At 39.9% G+C, this 8,609-nt stretch overlaps 1 long non-coding RNA gene across 2 annotated transcripts in view; it reads right to left on the reverse strand.

Moving 5' to 3' along the window:
* Nucleotides 1–347: 347 nt before the first annotated feature.
* LOC144930253 (uncharacterized) overlaps nt 348–8,609 on the reverse strand; it is a 56,350-nt gene continuing 48,088 nt past the window's right edge. Inside the window, exons 3-4 of one of the 2 annotated variants that reach the window (XR_013635423.1) lie at nt 8,342–8,446; nt 348–1,038 (exon numbers count right to left, since the gene is read on the reverse strand). This is a non-coding gene — a long non-coding RNA (uncharacterized LOC144930253). Of the gene's footprint in view, nt 1,039–2,072; nt 6,433–8,341; nt 8,447–8,609 lie in introns of those variants that run through there. The other variant, XR_013635422.1, reaches the window with a different exon arrangement.

Below are 8,609 nucleotides of genomic sequence, written 5' to 3' on the forward strand. Positions count from 1 at the left end.
CTGACCTCCTGTGTCCAGTTTGAGTGGAATACTTGTTTTATTCACTTTCATAGGCAGTATCCAGTCACTCTCATCAGGTTTGCTTAATCCCAGCATGTCTATATAAAACTCTTCAACCAGGTTGTCTTCAACTGAATGTACTTGACTTTTCGGCATTTGGGATCTGCAGCATTTTTCAAAATGATTATTTTTCTCACTTTATAACAGTTTCCTAAAGGCAAAACACTTGTTTGGGCCATACTGTGATCCACACCTTCCACATAACCATCTGTACCCAACCTCCCCTCTAGCAGTGGTTTTCATAGCAAGTGTTTCCACTTTTTGATTTGACCTTTTCTGGCTGTATGTTATTGTACTTAGTACATGGATAACCCCTGCTGGTGAATTCAGCTCTTTGGCTTATGCTTTCACAGTTTCTGCTGCCCTGCATAGCTGGAGAGCTATTTCTAAAGTTAAATCTCCTTCATGGAGCAGTCTCATTCTTAACACCTTAATTCTGTGAAATATTGCTCTGTGGGGTCATCAGTTTTAAGCATGCAAGTAAAAAATTTGTGTCTCTCAAATATCTCATTCCTTTTTGGTATACAATATTCTTCAAATTTAGTCAGCGTATTAATTAACTTCATGCTTTCACCTTCTTCAAACTTAGTTGTTATAAATATCCAATGCTTCCCCCCCAACAACATGCAAAAAGATGGATGATTTCACTTTATCATTTTTCTCCTCTGCCCCTACGTCTGCTAAATACAATTCCAATCACTGTTGGAATTTTTTCCAGTTCTCTGCAACATTGACTTACGATTGCAGACTGGATGGAGATTGCAACACATCCATTTCTGGCTTTTGTTCCTTCTTAAGATAATCAGGTGACTATTGTGCTCCTAAAATACATACAAGAGGCTTTGTTCTTCTCTGTTTGCTGCTCCACATACTGCCCTTTCCTCTGCTATCAGTTTCAAACACAGGAGTCAAGCTTAAAATTACTGCAGTCTCTTCCTCATTCAGCACTTCAGACATCATGTAATAATCTTGGGGTTCCTTTAACGACAAATCAGTGAATGAGAAAGGACTCACATTTTTATTAAAAATAAGCTAAAGAGCTTCACTGCTACACTGTGTTCTCTACCCCTGCTTCCAGGGTACGTCTCAAAATTCATATATTGATAATACTGTCCTTACAAGGGAGCCCCTCCAAATTATAATCTTGCACAATCATTTCTCTACAAAAGGTAGGAGAGGGAGACGGACTAAGATAGTCTAAATAGAAAGGACTGTGTTAAGAGCATGGCTGGTACACAAAACAGTGTGGAACAGAAATAATGAACCTAAATTGGTGTGTCAGAAATTAGGCCTAGTTGATGGACAAAATAAAGAGCAGAAGAACTATTGTTGAGGTTCTTACAGACTTTTGGGACAAAACTGTCTAGAAGCTGCATGACAACAACTGCTGGCTGGGAGTTGGACCAGAAGAAGCAAGCTTCACCATCATGACTGTCCTGTTCTCTCCTGGGACCATGGGCAGGGCCATCCCTAACCATATGCAAAGTACGCAGCTGCATAGGGCACCAGGAAAAATTTCCTGGTGCCCTAAGCAGCTGCGTGCTGCTCCAGCCCCTGCTTCACCTCTTCCCCACGGCCCCCACCCATGCTCGGCCCCAGCCCCACCTCTTCCCACCCCTGCTCCACTCCAGCCCCCTCCGCTCCCCTGACGCACAGCCGGTGAGTGCTGAGGGGCGGTTTCCCCCTGGCCCCCCAAGCCCCAAGGCTGGGAGCCCCAAGGGGAGCAGAGCAGAGTAGACTGGGGCTGGGTCACTCCACTTCCTGCCACCCCATGAGTATGGGGTTGGCCTCGCCCTGCACTCACTAGGAGGCAGGAAGTGGAGCGACCCAGCCCCAACCTGCTCCACCGGCTTGTGCTGGGGGGCGGTTTTCCCCCTGCCCACCCAAGCCTGCTCCTGCTCCCCTGTGGAGGCCTGGGGCCAGACCCCCTGCTCCCGGAGAGGCCTGGGGCACCACACAGCACCCCCATGAGGGGGCTGCATAGGGCACCAAAATGGCTAGGGATGGCCCTGACCATGGGATCCACCATAACACTGTTAGGACTTCACTGTCCTGATTGTGAAAAAAATCCTGACTACTCTGGGCCAGAGAGTGGGACCTAGATGATACCACCACCTCTGCTGGCTCAGGTTGAATCCATAACACCACCTGCAATGTGAGACTTTGTTGCCCTCCAATCTATGTATCCTTTTCCTTCCCCTGCTCACTTCCTTTCTTTTCTATCCCTCTCCTTTTGCCATCTGTTTAAAAGAGTCTGTGGCTTAGCCAGTCAAGACTGTATATTTTGGAACATTGCTGTGAGTCCGTACCCAAAGAGGCAGCTAAAAGCAATGCTCTAAATAGTCCGATGCTCGTACAGTAAGACTGCGTGCCATGCCTGTGTCTTTCCAGCAGTGAGGTTGTAAGGAAAAGTCAACATCAGAGACAGAAGCTATATTTTCTTTTTCTTTTCTCTCCCGCTTGTGTGTGTTTGCCTTCTAGGAAACAGGATCGAATTTCAACAGCAGCTCCAGCCCATTCCAATGAACTGTTTCTGTGTTCCCCAAAAAGGACAATTATTACCATCTAAGAGACTCTGAAACAGGGTTTTTTCCTTCTAAAAATCTCTCTTCAGCTAAAGAAAAAGAGGGGTGTTGTTAAAATGGAAGTCCTTCTTAATACTTTACATTTCAAAAGCTTTAACTAATTTTCTTTCTTTTTCTGTAAGGTTTAATAAAACATTAAAAAGATGTTTAATACTTTTGCCATGGTATTAAGCTGAGGTCTCTATACTTGGAACCCTGAAACTTATTTAATATTGTACAGTGACAGGGTCATGTTAACACCTTTGACTCTTTGGGCCCATTTATTCCACTAAAATTAATACAACAGAGGGGTCTACATTATACCAATAAAATAAAAAGCAGCAGGATCTTATTAAAGGGGATAAGACAAAATGTCACATTTTTTGTGAATACAAAAAGAATCAGGCAGTCAGTTATAGCTATAACATTCCATTCAGTTTCACATTCATTCACACGTTCGTTTGTACACGCACACAGATCCTACAGCTGCTGTATAGTTACCAGTCCTGAACGTAGCTTGAGTTCATGGCTTGGGTTTGTAGCTTGTGGCGGCTAACTGGCCAGGAAAGCCGGGCACAAGGAAGAGCTGGCTCTCTGTTGGGCATGCACCGATGCCCTTCCATGTTGGCAGCAGAATGTTACCTTTCAGAGTCTTCCATCTCACCCATCCTTTTTGTAGGCTTTAGTTTGAATCCAGAGTCTATCGGTCTTGCTGTGTCACACTGCCTCTGGGTCGGGTGTGATTGATCACCCGTCAGCTGCAGACATGACTTTCGGCCTAGGACCTGGCTTTGATGTTTCTTCAATTGTACTTTTGTTCTTTTCTTTTGAGGGTGGACTCCTCTTACTTTGTCAGGGCTGTTGTCTGCATCTTCAGCCATTGTGTGTTTACACTTTATTTCATTGGGACAGGCTGGGGCTGGAGGTTGATTCCATCATCCATACATACCTCATTCACACATCTAAACTACACTAATAAGATTACAGCAGGGTTTTGGAGAAATGAAGGTTGCAGAAAGCTTTTACAAAATGAAGTGAGCATTTTAAAATGGAGTTTGGGACAAGTTAAAATGGAGTTTGAGTTACAATATGGACAAGTGTAAGGAATGGCAAACAGTGAACAGAAGTTACAATAGAGACAAGTATAATGAATGACAAACAGTGAGCAGAAGTTACAATATTGAAACAGTGCAAGTTTCAGCAAGTTAAGCAGCAATTGGATTGAAAGTGAAACTCAATTGGCCAGTTATTGGGGTAACCGGTTTTATGAATGAATGTTGTTTCATTCATAAAATTTTGCTTATGAAGTTATATTAATAAAGTCAACCATTAAAAACAATTTAATTGATTAGTTCTACACCTAACACATGTTTGAGTGCTGTCAAAATAAAGTTCAGACATGGACACAATCATTGTGTGGTAGAGAAATTAAATACAGTGCCTGAAAAATGCTATATATATACATATATATTTTGCCATTTTGAATTTCCTCTCTGTGTCAACAATTGAATGATTTAGATTAGTTGCAGAAACAATCTCTTATGGTTAAATCTTATACCACTGAAGTCCTGTGAGAGCAGGATCAGATCCTTAGTTGTTATCACTGTAGCTTTCATCTGTCTGGTTTAAATGTCCTACTAACTGGAGTATTCATTAGCCATTAATCATTATCACTTTTAGTATTCATGTGAACATACACAGATAAGACCATGATAAGCACAGTAAAAATTTAGCCCAAAACATATATAATCATAGCACACTGATGGCACTGTAAATAGATATCACCATCAGTGTATGCCTAGTTTATGTTACAAAGGTGTTCACAGCCAGGTCAATCCTGTGTTCAATTAATTAAATGACAAAGCTCCCATGGACTTTGCTGTAGCATCAATTACTTGCATAATTACATACTTGCATAATTACATAAATTACTTGGTAATTTGCAAGACTTTTTACACTAGTAGCCCCAAATTCTGATCAGTTACATGTTATAAGTCTGTAATAATTCCACTGTTCAGTACAGTGAAGTTACTCAGATTCACACCAGTGTAACTGAGAGCAGAATTTTGCTATAGTTTTGTAGGTTTTCAGTGGTAACATGAATTATTTCTTCAAATATTTGCAGTATTTTTACAATTTTTTCTTCTTCGAGATGGTCTTATTATAAGATCAAGGCCTAAATTAACAATTTCTACAATCAACAGTATATATATCCAACAACATATTTCTACTTCACATCAAAACAAGGGGCAAAGGTAGGTTTTGGTGGGTGGTATAAAATCAGCTGAAGAAGTGATGAAGAATTATATAGCAGAGAGGAACTGACTGGATCCCTTCATCATTTGCATCTGGACTTTCCAATACTTGTTGTTTTCTTTAAAGGTGTAGAATTTTTGTAAAGAAAGCATGGTCTGTATTTGGGTGCTAGATGGGCTCTCTTAAAACTTGTCCACTTTTTACTCTTTTAACAAAGTTTTGTATTTGCATATTTAAAAACAACTGTAATGTAAAGAATAGGAACCTCAAAATCAAACATGAAATATGTCAGTTGATATAGGATTTTTTCTTTAGACATCACAAAATGCTGTGCATATGATAAGTTATTGTATCTTTAAATAATATCTGAGAGTTATAGAGATAAAGGGTGGACAGTCTTAATCCATTTACTTTAAAGACAGTTGCATTTAATTGATTTCTTAAGTTTAGAGCACATCATGGCTTAGTTTAATGCGAGGAGAATATCTCCTATTTCAGGACAATGATCACTGCAAAAGAACTGTTTGACAGTATATGGACTTCATTTTGTACTCCAGCAATCTGATACTTTAACTAATGTAAAATATACACAATATTCACCACTTCAGCAATATACCACATATAAAAAATAGTTGGAACTTCAGTCAGGATCAGTGACTAAGCCCGCTATTCATCTGATTTCTCTTCCTTAAAGGATGTTAACATTTCCTCACCCCATTTTACTGAAGTTAATTGAATTTCATAGAAATGTAGGGATGGAAGGCACCTCGAGAGGTCATCTAGTCCAGTCTTCCATGCTGAAGAAGTGGTGAGACTACCAAGACCATCCCTGACATGTGTTCGTCTAACATAGTCTTAAAAAAAACATCTGGTGATGTGGATTCCATAACCTGCCTTGGTAACCTATTCCAGTGTTTAACTATGCTTATAGTTAGTAAGTTTTTCCTAATACACATCCTGAATCTGCCTTGTGCAGCCCAAGAGGATATAAAGAACAATGGATCACTGTCCTCTTTATAGCAGGCTTTAACATAATTGAAGATTGTTATCGGGTTCCCGTCAGTCTTTTTTCCCTTCAAGACTAAACGTGCCTAATTCTTTCAACCTTTCCTCATAGGTCATGTTTGAGGAATTTGAAACTCCTCAGAAGACTATATAATAGCTTTAAACAAAATCAGTATTTAGCACCATTGCTAAAGGAATGAAACAAGGTAAGAACAACATATCTCCTTAAAGAGAGAAATATGCTATATAGTTAGAAATATGTTATGTTTGATTGTAAGGCTGTTATTTTTCCATCACAATTGTTTACATACGACTTAGGTTTTAGTTTAACAACAATAATCCATTATAATGTCTTTTTGCTAGTGTATATACCTGGCTATCCAGCTTTAGCTTAAAAATGGTATCACTCAACTGGATCAAAAATTTGAGGCCTGATTTTTATATAATATTCTATAAGCCGAAACATGTATCGCTTTGTGATTGTCAAGCTTCCAGGCTTCGTGGGAGTGCATTTCCAGGCTTCATGGAGGCAGGGGTGGCAATTTTTCTGAGAATTTTGAAGAAAACAATTTTTAAAAGACACAAATAAAAACAGACTTTTACTTCTAGAGGGCCAGATTCTGATCACCTTCCTCAAGTTTGGGTAGCATCTTTATACCACTGTAGTCAATGGATCTATATGTGGAGTAAGATACTACTCAGCATGAGTTAGTATATCAGACTATGACCCCCAAATGAGCAATAGTTTGCGAAAAATCAACTTTAAAATTTGGAGAAAATAATCACTGGAAACTGTAACTGTAACTGTAAATCACCTAGGGGGATCTAAAACAGTAAGGTCCAGAGTCTGAGCTCAGTTACACGAGTATCAGTTTGGACTAACTCCATTGCAGTCAGTTAAGTTAATCTGGATCTGACCCCAGGAGTCTGAATATCATCAGTACTTAATATTTTTACTAAAAATCCAATGTGAACACTTAAAACAAATTTACTTTTCTGGGTAGATTTTTGAAATCTGCTCCCAGCAGCTCTCATTGAAAATATGACCACTAATGTAAGGACTAAAATGGGTAAGTTTTCTACAGAATACTTTCTACTTTCTGGTGGTGCTTACACTGAATTGGAATAAAGACAACATCAATATTTGCCAGTGTATTATGGAGCATGGACCAGTGGATGCTTCTGAAGGGAAGTGTTGAATTCTCATTCTTTCCTGTTTCCCTGGGCACGTCCACTTTTTAGCCAGCACCAACTACTTTTGCAGGAGTAATGGCCCTTTATTGCCTCCACCTGCCTCCTCCAGCATGAATGGAGTTACCACCTATTATGGTGCATGCTCACCACCCAAGCATCCCTTCACATCAGGGTGCAGTGTTGCTGGGAGCAATGTTACTGCACTGTTGCTGCTGGTGCATGCCTGGTGAAGACGCTCTATGCTGACAGGAGGGCACTCGCCTGTCAGCATCATTATTCCACCTCTGTGAGAGGTATGGCAGCTATGTTGGCGGGAGAACATCTTCTGCTGACATAGCACTGGTGAGCAGCACTTGGGTCACTGTAACTTGCGTTGCTAAGGGGGGTGACCTTTTCAAACCCCTGAGTGACATAAATTAGATCAACTTAAACGATAGTGTAGACCTGCCCTCAGAAGCAACTAATTAACATTGATCTCAGGCAAGATAGTAGAGTTGCTGATATGGGACTTGATCAATAAAGAATTATAGGAAGGTAATATAATTAATGCCAATCAACATGGGTTTATGGGGGACAAAAATCCTGTCAGACTAACTTGATATCTTTTTTGATGAGACTACACATTTGGTTGATAAAGATAATGGTGTTGCTGTAATAGACTTCTGTAAGGTTTTTGACTTGGAACCACATGACATTTTGATTAAAAAACTAGAACGATATAAAATTAACACAGAACACATCAAACAGATTAAAAACTGGCTAACTGACTGGTCTCAAAATATAATTGTAAATGGGGACTCATCATTAAGCAGGTGTGTTTCTAGTGGCATCCTACAGGGGGTCAGTTTTTGGCCCTATGCAATTTAATATTTTCATCAATGCCCTAGAAGAAAACATAAAATCATCACTGATTAAAGTTTGCAGATGACACAAAAATTGGGGGAGTGGTAAATAATGATGTGGAGAGGTCATGGATAACAAGGATTCTGAATTGCTGGCAATCTGGGCACAAGCAAATATACATTTCAGTACAGCTAAATGTATATGTATACATATAAGAACGAAGTATATATGCCATACTTAGAGGATCGGGGACTTTATCCTGGGAAGCAGTGACTCTGAAAGAGATTTGGGGGAGGGGTGGGAGTGGATAATCATCTGAACATGAGCTCCCAATGACTAAACTATGGCAAAAAGGGCAGATGTGATCTATGGATACATAAATAGGAGAATCTTGAGTAGGAGTAGAGAGGCTATTTTACCTCTGTATTTGCCATTGGTGCAACCACTGCTGGAATTCTGCATCCAGTTCTGGTGTCCACAATTCAAGAAGGTTGTGGATAAATTGGAGAAGATTCAGAGAAGAGCTGTGAGAATGATTAAAGAATTGGAAAACATGACTTATAGTGCTAGACTTAGGGAGCTCAATCTATTGATCTTAATAAACAGAAGGTTAACGGGTGATATGATCACAGGTTAAAGGTACCTAAATGGGGAACAAATATTTGATAATGGATTTTCAATCCAGCA

The sequence above is a fragment of the Lepidochelys kempii genome, chromosome 2 (genome assembly GCF_965140285.1).
Source record: "Lepidochelys kempii isolate rLepKem1 chromosome 2, rLepKem1.hap1, whole genome shotgun sequence".
NCBI lineage: Eukaryota > Metazoa > Chordata > Testudines > Cheloniidae > Lepidochelys > Lepidochelys kempii.